An 8,240-nucleotide genomic window follows, 5' to 3' on the forward strand; every position below is an offset into this window, starting at 1 on the left:
TATGAATAAGTGGGTTGCTACTGAAAAGCATTAAGCATGTCACACAGCCCAAACATATAACATTTCAGGACACACCACACAGTTAACAACCACAGTGAAGCGTGTCAAAGCCCAAACATGTAACATTCAACAGGACACTTACACAACACATTCAAATCAAACAGTCAGACAACATACAAGAACATATACCCCAGCCGGCATTGCTCCCTGCCTATTTTCCTACAACTCACTATGTGTGCGCACACCTTTATTCACAAACTCTTCAACTTATACTCTTTTACCGAAGCTGCTACAGCTCGATTGGCCAAATACCCTTAGATCCTATTTCGGTGAATTTGACATCTGCCTTGTATGTAACAGATTAGCGGTTTAGCAGTTTTAATTTAGTTTGAGTGAAGGAATTCATTTTATAGCAAAATCCGAAATCGTGAAGAACTCATGAAAGTAAGCTTATTCTCGGATTCCTGAAACTTTAGATTTGCTCTTTCTTTTACTGCAAAGTACAACGTTGAGCAGCACTAATGAGTTGTTTCTATTTTTGGCAGGCTTTACCTTTGCGGATGAAGCCCTTTCTGTCTGTGCAAAAGAAATCTTGTTACTGTGCAGAGTGACTTCTCTGAGTAGAGTCGCCTTACTTGTTGCGACTGTGCCGATGTTCGAAGCTGGAGTGCAAAGTTGTTGCTTGAATGGTGCTCGCTGGAGCGTGTGGTAGTGTAAAGTTATACCATTTAAAAGGGCTGAAGAGTGCTCAGTGCAGCGGGTGGGCGGAGGTGCAAAGTGACACTATGGCCATAAAAAGAACACCGCTACAAGTGCGCATTGTGCCAGGAAGGGCCCTCGGACGTGAACCAGTGGACAGTTATCGCTTCTCTGCCTTTTGGCTAAGATCAAGTGTAGTATCTGATATGTCCTCTATGCGAGACTACATATTAAATGGATTTTTATCAATAGGAGTTGAAAAAGGAGCTTGCTCCGTTCACTCCAAGCATCGACCCGGTACTGCAGTGCCGCTGGGAACGGTGCGCTCTCCTCTGCTCTTGTGAAAAAGCAAACAGCGGTGCAGGATGGAAGTTTCAGGGAGCCTAAGATGAAACTTTCTTTTAATCTGCTGAGAAAAGAGAGTGAATGCGAAGCAGACTTTAACACGGCTCTGGGAGCGAGCCGAGTGCGGGCTAACCGGGACAATTGCTTGAAAGAAACGCGACACCGAATGAGCAGTCAGAACAAAGCCTCAATACGGTGTTCCCGTGTTGTTTGTGGCTGCCTTGTCTTTTGCACAGAGTAAAAGACAAGGCAGCCATCGAATAGGGCCCGATTGTTCCTACTTGGTCAGCCGAGGAGCAAGGGGGGGAGCAAGCGTCTCAACCAAGCAAAGCTCACCATGGGGAAGGTGGCTATGCCAACTAGCCTGATGCCCTGCTCCCGCAGTGATGGATAATCGTACACTGGTTTCTCTTCATAATGTACAAGTCTTTCGCCTTTTACTAAAGACTTCCGTGGAGAGCAGCACTAATGAATTGTTTCTATTTTTGGCAGGCTTTACCTTTGCGGGTGAAGCCCTTTCTGTCTGTGCAAAAGAAATCTTGTTACTGTGCAGAGTGACTTCTCTGAGTAGAGTCGCCTTACTTGTTGCGACTGTGCCGATGTTGCTTGAATGGTGCTCGCTGGAGCGTGCGGTAGTGTAAAGTTATACCATTTAAAAGGGTTGAAGAGTGCTCAGTGCAGCGGGTGGGCGGAGGTGCAAAGTGACACTATGGCCATAAAACGAACACCGCTACAAGTGCGCATTGTGCCAGGAAGGGCCCTCGGATGTGAACCAGTGGACAGATATCGCTTCTCGGCCTTTTGGCTAAGATCAAGTGTAGTATCTGTACTTATCAGTTTAATATGTGATATGTCTATGCAAGGACTACATATTAAATGGATTTTTATCAATAGGATTTGAAAAAGGAACGGTGCGCTCTCCTCTGCTCTTGTGAAAAAGCAAACAGCGGTGCAGGATGGAAGTTTCTTTTAATCTGCTGAGAAAAGAGAGTGAATGCGAAGCAGACTTTAACACGGCTCTGGGAGCGAGCCGAGTGCGGGCTAACCAGGAGAATTGCTTGAAAGAAACGCGACACCGAATGAGCGGTCAGAACAAAATCTCAATACGGTGTTCCTGTGGTGTTTTTATAAAATGCGGTGTAAAAAAAGGTGTGAATGCCCCATAGAAAACTAAAAGGTGGAGCGGAAGTGTTCGGCTGCAAGAAGGTGTGAATGTCCGACTATATTTGGTGAAAAGCAGGTGAAGCAAGGTCTGAATGCCTTAACCTTTTCTTACCCGCTTTTTACCAACTATGGTCGGACATTCGCAGCATCTTACAGCCGAACACCACCTCTCTAGCTTTTGATGATGTATGGTTGGGCATTCGCACCTTTTCTTAGCCATTTTTGAGGAATTATGGGTGGACATTCACACCTTCTTGCAGCTGAACACCTCTTCTCCCACTTATGATCATGTGCGGTTGGATATTCGAAAAATGTTTGCTTTTTCACAAGAGCAGAGGAGAGCGCACCGTTCCCAGCGGCACTGCAGTACCGGGTCGATGCTTTGAGTGAACGGAGCAAGCTCCTTTTTCAACTCCTATTGATAAAAATCCATTTAATATGTAGTCCTTGCATAGACATATCACATATTAAACTGATAAGTACAGATACTACACTTGATCTTAACCAAAAGGCCGAGAAGCGATATCTGTCCACTGGTTCACGTCCGAGGGCCCTTCCTGGCACAATGCGCACTTGTAGCGGTGTTCGTTTTATGGCCATAGTGTCACTTTGCACCTCCGCCCACCCGCTGCACTGAGCACTCTTCAACCCTTTTAAATGGTATAACTTTACACTACCGCACGCTCCAGCGAGCACCATTCAAGCAACATCGGCACAGTCGCAACAAGTAAGGCGACTCTACTCAGAGAAGTCACTCTGCACAGTAACAAGATTTCTTTTGCACAGACAGAAAGGGCTTCACCCGCAAAGGTAAAGCCTGCCAAAAATAGAAACAATTCATTAGTGCTGCTCTCCACGGAAGTCTTTAGTAAAAGGCGAAAGACTTGTACATTATGAAGAGAAACCAGTGTACGATTATCCATCACTGCGGGAGCAGGGCATCAGGCTAGTTGGCATAGCCACCTTCCCCATGGTGAGCTTTGCTTGGTTGAGACGCTTGCTCCCCCCCTTGCTCCTCGGCTGACCAAGTAGGAACAATCGGGCCCTATTCGATGGCTGCCTTGTCTTTTACTCTGTGCAAAAGACAAGGCAGCCACAAACAACACGGGAACACCGTATTGAGGCTTTGTTCTGACTGCTCATTCGGTGTCGCGTTTCTTTCAAGTAATTGTCCCGGTTAGCCCGCACTCGGCTCGCTCCCAGAGCCGTATTAAAGTCTGCTTCGCATTCACTCTCTTTTCTCAGCAGATTAAAAGAAAGTTTCATCTTAGGCTCCCTGAAACTTCCATCCTGCACCGCTGTTTGCTTTTTCACAAGAGCAGAGGAGAGCGCACCGTTCCCAGCGGCACTGCAGTACCGGGTCGATGCTTGGAGTGAACGGAGCAAGCTCCTTTTTCAACTCCTATTGATAAAAATCCATTTAATATGTAGTCCTCGCATAGAGGACATATCAGACATTAAACTGATAAGAACAGATACTACACTTGATCTTAGCCAAAAGGCCGAGAAGCGATAACTGTCCACTGGTTCACGTCCGAGGGCCCTTCCTGGCACAATGCGCACTTGTAGCGGTGTTCTTTTTATGGCCATAGTGTCACTTTGCACCTCCGCCCACCCGCTGCACTGAGCACTCTTCAGCCCTTTTAAATGGTATAACTTTACACTACCACACGCTCCAGCGAGTACCATTCAAGCAACAACTTTGCACTCCAGCTTCGAACATCGGCAAAGTCGCAACAAGTAAGGCGACTCTACTCAGAGAAGTCACTCTGCACAGTAACAAGATTTCTTTTGCACAGACAGAAAGGGCTTCACCCGCAAAGGTAAAGCCTGCCAAAAATAGAAACAACTCATTAGTGCTGCTCAACGTTGTACTTTGCAGTAAAAGAAAGAGCAAATCTAAAGTTTCAGGAATCCGAGAATAATCTTACTTTCATGAGTTCTTCACGATTTCGGATTTTGCTATAAAATGAATTCCTTCACTCAAACTAAATTAAAACTGCTAAACCGCTAATCTTTTACATACAAGGCAGATGTCAAATTCACCGAAATAGGATCTAAGGGTATTTGGCCAATCGAGCTGTAGCAGCTTCGGTAAAAGAGTATAAGTTGAAGAGTTTGTGAATAAAGGTGTGCGCACACATAGTGAGTTGTAGGAAAATAGGCAGGGAGCAATGCCGGCTGGGGTATATGTTCTTGTATGTTGTCTGACTGTTTGATTTGAATGTGTTGTGTAAGTGTCCTGTTGAATGTTACATGTTTGGGCTTTGACACGCTTCACTGTGGTTGTTAACTGTGTGGTGTGTCCTGAAATGTTATATGTTTGGGCTGTGTGACATGCTTAATGCTTTTCAGTAGCAACCCACTTATTCATATATAGCAACTGACAACATAAGAAGTCCGGACATACTTTGATAGTAGTTGTAGAAGTATCCTTATTGATAATAGATAAACTAATTCATAGTGATAGAACAGTAGATGAACAGGTGCCTGCACATGTCTCATGAAAATAAAATGGGTGTATGATTGCTGACGGCAGAGCAATACTGCCAAACTTATGAGTTCTTGTGGCAAACTTGATTCAGTGTCTTGACGTGTATACGCTGTTTCGCTGACTTGTCACAAGAAACAAAGTGTGTTTGATAAGATCCAACCATTTTATTACGGGAGGATCAGTATGTATGGATTCTGATGTGACTGATAAACCCATTCGTATCTTAAGCATAATCTAATACGTGAGACAACGCCCTGGCACACATTATGGACTGTCCCCACAGTCCATAATGTAGAAAAGAGAGAAAAAAGCCTTTCTGATTTGGTGTGTGTGCTCACAGTGCAGAGTGTAGAGAAAAGAGAGAAAAGAAAGCCGTTTTGGTGTCACGGGTGTTGTGACTTACACACACACATTTCTGAATTGAGAAAGGAAATTATTTTAGAGAAAGCACTAGAGTTTAGATCCACCATTTGTTGATAGGCATTCATTTAATTTTTCTTTTAATCAGTTTTAAAGTGAATACTAACTGAGAAATGAAAAAGGTGAAGAGTTTAGAAGCTTGGTTCAAGAGCAAAACTTGGTTTATGATCAGCTGAGTCTCTAAACAGAACAGCAAAGGGCTTCATCGAACATTTAAAAAAGATTCAGATTGTTAGAATATCCAGAATTTATAGGAATGGTGGTGATTACTCTTATTTTCTAGAATGGATAACTGCACCATGTCTGTTTTATGAATTTAAGGGGCTAAAAAGTTTTGTTCTCGTTTTTCTATGATTAACCGAATGTATGTGAGAGTCCAAACAGACAGAAGGGTTACGGCCGAGCACTGGACCTTCCAAAAAAGATGAGACAGGCTGGACCTGTGCCATACTAGTTAAGACCTGCCTGTGGATAACAGGTTCTTTAAACTCTCACACACACAAACTCACACACGTTCGCACACATACACCCACACACACACACACATTCTTGAACTTGCTGCAAGATTAAACATTTGCATTAACTGACTCCAGCAACTCTGAGTCTCATTGAGAGACTTTTCTCAACAATTGGGTCCTCAAACCAGATCTCAACGTTTTTTCCGCTTTCCAGGGTCGGAGCTGAAACCGTGCACGGGGGAGTCCAGTACTTCTAATGAAAGACCCCCTGCTGAATTGCGGTAATTAGGGGCCAGTGTCCACTGAAAGGGGGAAAAAGGGACGAGATCGTACTTTTGAATCAATGGCCAGAAGCCATTGGCAGTGCAGGCATCAACAATAATGGTGTTATTTCACCCATTAACACTTAAGGTACCTCATGCAGTGGCTGTGATATGGTTACTTAACAAAATATCTTTACCAGACATCTCTCCTACATAACAGTTCTTCTTTCACAGCCACACCTTGTTGTCGAGAGATGTGCTACACTTAATCCATCCACACTGCTACCTACCCCACAGATGGAAAGCCTCATGATTGCATGTCAGAAATAACCATCAGTGTTTTACCCAGGCCAGACTTAACTGATATACGTTATGAAAATGCAGAAATAACTATATTTATTCAACAGGTCAAGCAAAAAACCCTGATGGCACAAATGCTACAGGATTTGCAGTAGTAACAGAAACTGAAGTTTTCTTAAAACAACCACTACCAAAAAATTACTCTGTTCAAGCAGTCGAATTGGTAGCTTTAACTGAAGCTTGTAAATTAAATAACAAAAAGGTTGTTAACGTTTACACTGACAGTCAGTATGCCTTCTCAACTGTACATGTGTTAACACAGCATTGGAAAAACAGGTATGTTGACATCCACAGCTAAATGTATAAACTACAAATATTTTAGCATTATTAGATGTTATTCAATTGCCATCTACAATAGACTCGTATGAATGACCGGAAGGAAAACCATACTGCCAAAGAATTTGTTTAAATATGCTGCAGTATTGAGCCACGGACCATGTCATGTCTCAACAGGAGGGATGGAAGCAATAATGAACAAGGTTTTTACAGCATATGGTTTTACTAATTATTGAATTTTTTTTTTTAGAATAAATAAATTAATAAAGTTTTGTCTAGCAGGTCAAATATGTGCAAAATACATTCCACAGGGCAATCTAAGACCAAAACGAAGATAATTCCCTAAGCCAGTGTATCTTTTTCAACATATTTGTTTGGATTTCATTATTTCATTATTGTGTAGATTTCATTGAACTAAATTAATGTTAAGGGAAACGATTCTGCTCAGTGACAACAGAGGTTTTTACCAAATGGTCTGAAATATTTCCATGTGCACAAGCAGATGCACTCTCAGTAGCAAAATCACGCGTAAAATAACTCATTTCTAGATTTGAAATTCCTGAAAAGATCTTCAGTGATAATTTGACATACTTTGTAAACAATGTCATCTCACTGATGGCAAAGAACTTAAAATAGACCTTAGAAACCACTGTGATATAGAAGGTTTCGCTAACACATTGGAATTGTTTTACTATTTACATATGCATGTGCAGTGAAGAATTGCTTGCTGCTGATAAATGCAAAGAAGAACAGCTTACACATAGATGCTCACATATAGGCTGCTGAATGCAATGAAGACCTGCTTATCCAGTAAAGTTCAATGTCAATGTGTAATATTCAATTAGGATTTGCAAAACAGTGAAGTTAAACAATGAATGGGTCCATAGTCGGTATGAGAAGACTACAGGAATATTTACCTGGGTGTACGTTCAAACAGAGATGAGAAAATTGCGATAAATTTTTGTTTGTTAGTATGTATATGAATGTTATGTGTATAAACTGTGTTGAGTTGTAGTTACTCAGTAGTGTCTCAGTGAAACAACCGACGGGGGAAGCCTTGCGGTGACAACAAAAGCAGTGTTTTACTGATCAGTCAAGTTGCTCCAGTGTACTCCATACAAACTGGTTGGCTACTGAAGGGATAGAAAATGGGGAATACTTGTTTTAAAGCAAACAAGGAATTAGATGGGAAAAATACATGTTTTAACGGGACCCAGACAATATTATATAGATGTCGCCACTGAAGTAAAGAACATTTACGTGGGATGGTGTGAGGGTCCTCGTTTGGCTGACGTTCGCCGATATGCTCGCCATGCTCAGAACCAAGTTGAGACGCGTAAGACAACCAAAAGGGACAAGTGTGAAAAGGAGCTGCATTTGGCAACCATGACCATGTATTACGCAGTTGGTGTAAACAGAGGACGAGGCCGAAGTCGAAGACGTGGACGTGTGGGAGAGGAGGTCGAAATGGGCCACGCCAGAGCTATGATCCGAATATTTGTTTTTACTGTGGCCAGACTGGACACTGGAAGAAGGACTGTCCACAGCTAAAAAGTGATGAAATTGGGCAAAAGGCTGACTGAGGGTGGGAGGCAGGTTCTGGACGTCACGCGGCAGCGGAGCCTCCACTAATGGGTGATAGCACAAACACACTCACACATTTTTCCTGCTCTGTGTAGTGAAGCAACGCTTGCCGACTGTGATTCACGTAGTAAAGTTTTGCATGCTATTTCCGTCCTAGAGCAAAGATATTTCTCTCAG

The 8,240-nt window shown here is 42.8% G+C and overlaps 5 non-coding genes and 1 pseudogene across 5 annotated transcripts; 3 read left to right on the top strand and 3 right to left on the bottom strand.

Annotated features, from left to right (window-relative positions):
• Positions 1–861: 861 nt before the first annotated feature.
• LOC140286459 (U2 spliceosomal RNA) lies at positions 862–1,030 on the top strand (annotated as a pseudogene).
• Positions 1,031–1,440: 410 nt separating this feature from the next.
• On the top strand, positions 1,441–1,554 carry LOC140286474 (U5 spliceosomal RNA). Its single transcript, XR_011911277.1, has one exon. It is a non-coding gene; the product is annotated as a U5 spliceosomal RNA (small nuclear RNA).
• Positions 1,555–1,829: 275 nt separating this feature from the next.
• LOC140286461 (U2 spliceosomal RNA) lies at positions 1,830–2,015 on the top strand. Its single transcript, XR_011911266.1, has one exon. It is a non-coding gene; the product is annotated as a U2 spliceosomal RNA (small nuclear RNA).
• A 529-nt stretch (positions 2,016–2,544) lies between these two features.
• On the bottom strand, positions 2,545–2,732 carry LOC140286455 (U2 spliceosomal RNA). Its single transcript, XR_011911261.1, has one exon. It is a non-coding gene; the product is annotated as a U2 spliceosomal RNA (small nuclear RNA).
• A 275-nt stretch (positions 2,733–3,007) lies between these two features.
• Positions 3,008–3,121, bottom strand: LOC140286476 (U5 spliceosomal RNA). The gene has a single exon (XR_011911278.1). It is a non-coding gene; the product is annotated as a U5 spliceosomal RNA (small nuclear RNA).
• Positions 3,122–3,531: 410 nt separating this feature from the next.
• LOC140286460 (U2 spliceosomal RNA) lies at positions 3,532–3,722 on the bottom strand. The gene has a single exon (XR_011911265.1). It is a non-coding gene; the product is annotated as a U2 spliceosomal RNA (small nuclear RNA).
• Positions 3,723–8,240: the final 4,518 nt, after the last annotated feature.

Source organism: Leuresthes tenuis, unplaced genomic scaffold, assembly GCF_036924035.1.
Source record: "Leuresthes tenuis unplaced genomic scaffold, fLeuTen1.0.hap1 SCAF_95, whole genome shotgun sequence".
NCBI classification, from domain to species: Eukaryota; Metazoa; Chordata; class Actinopteri; order Atheriniformes; family Atherinopsidae; genus Leuresthes; species Leuresthes tenuis.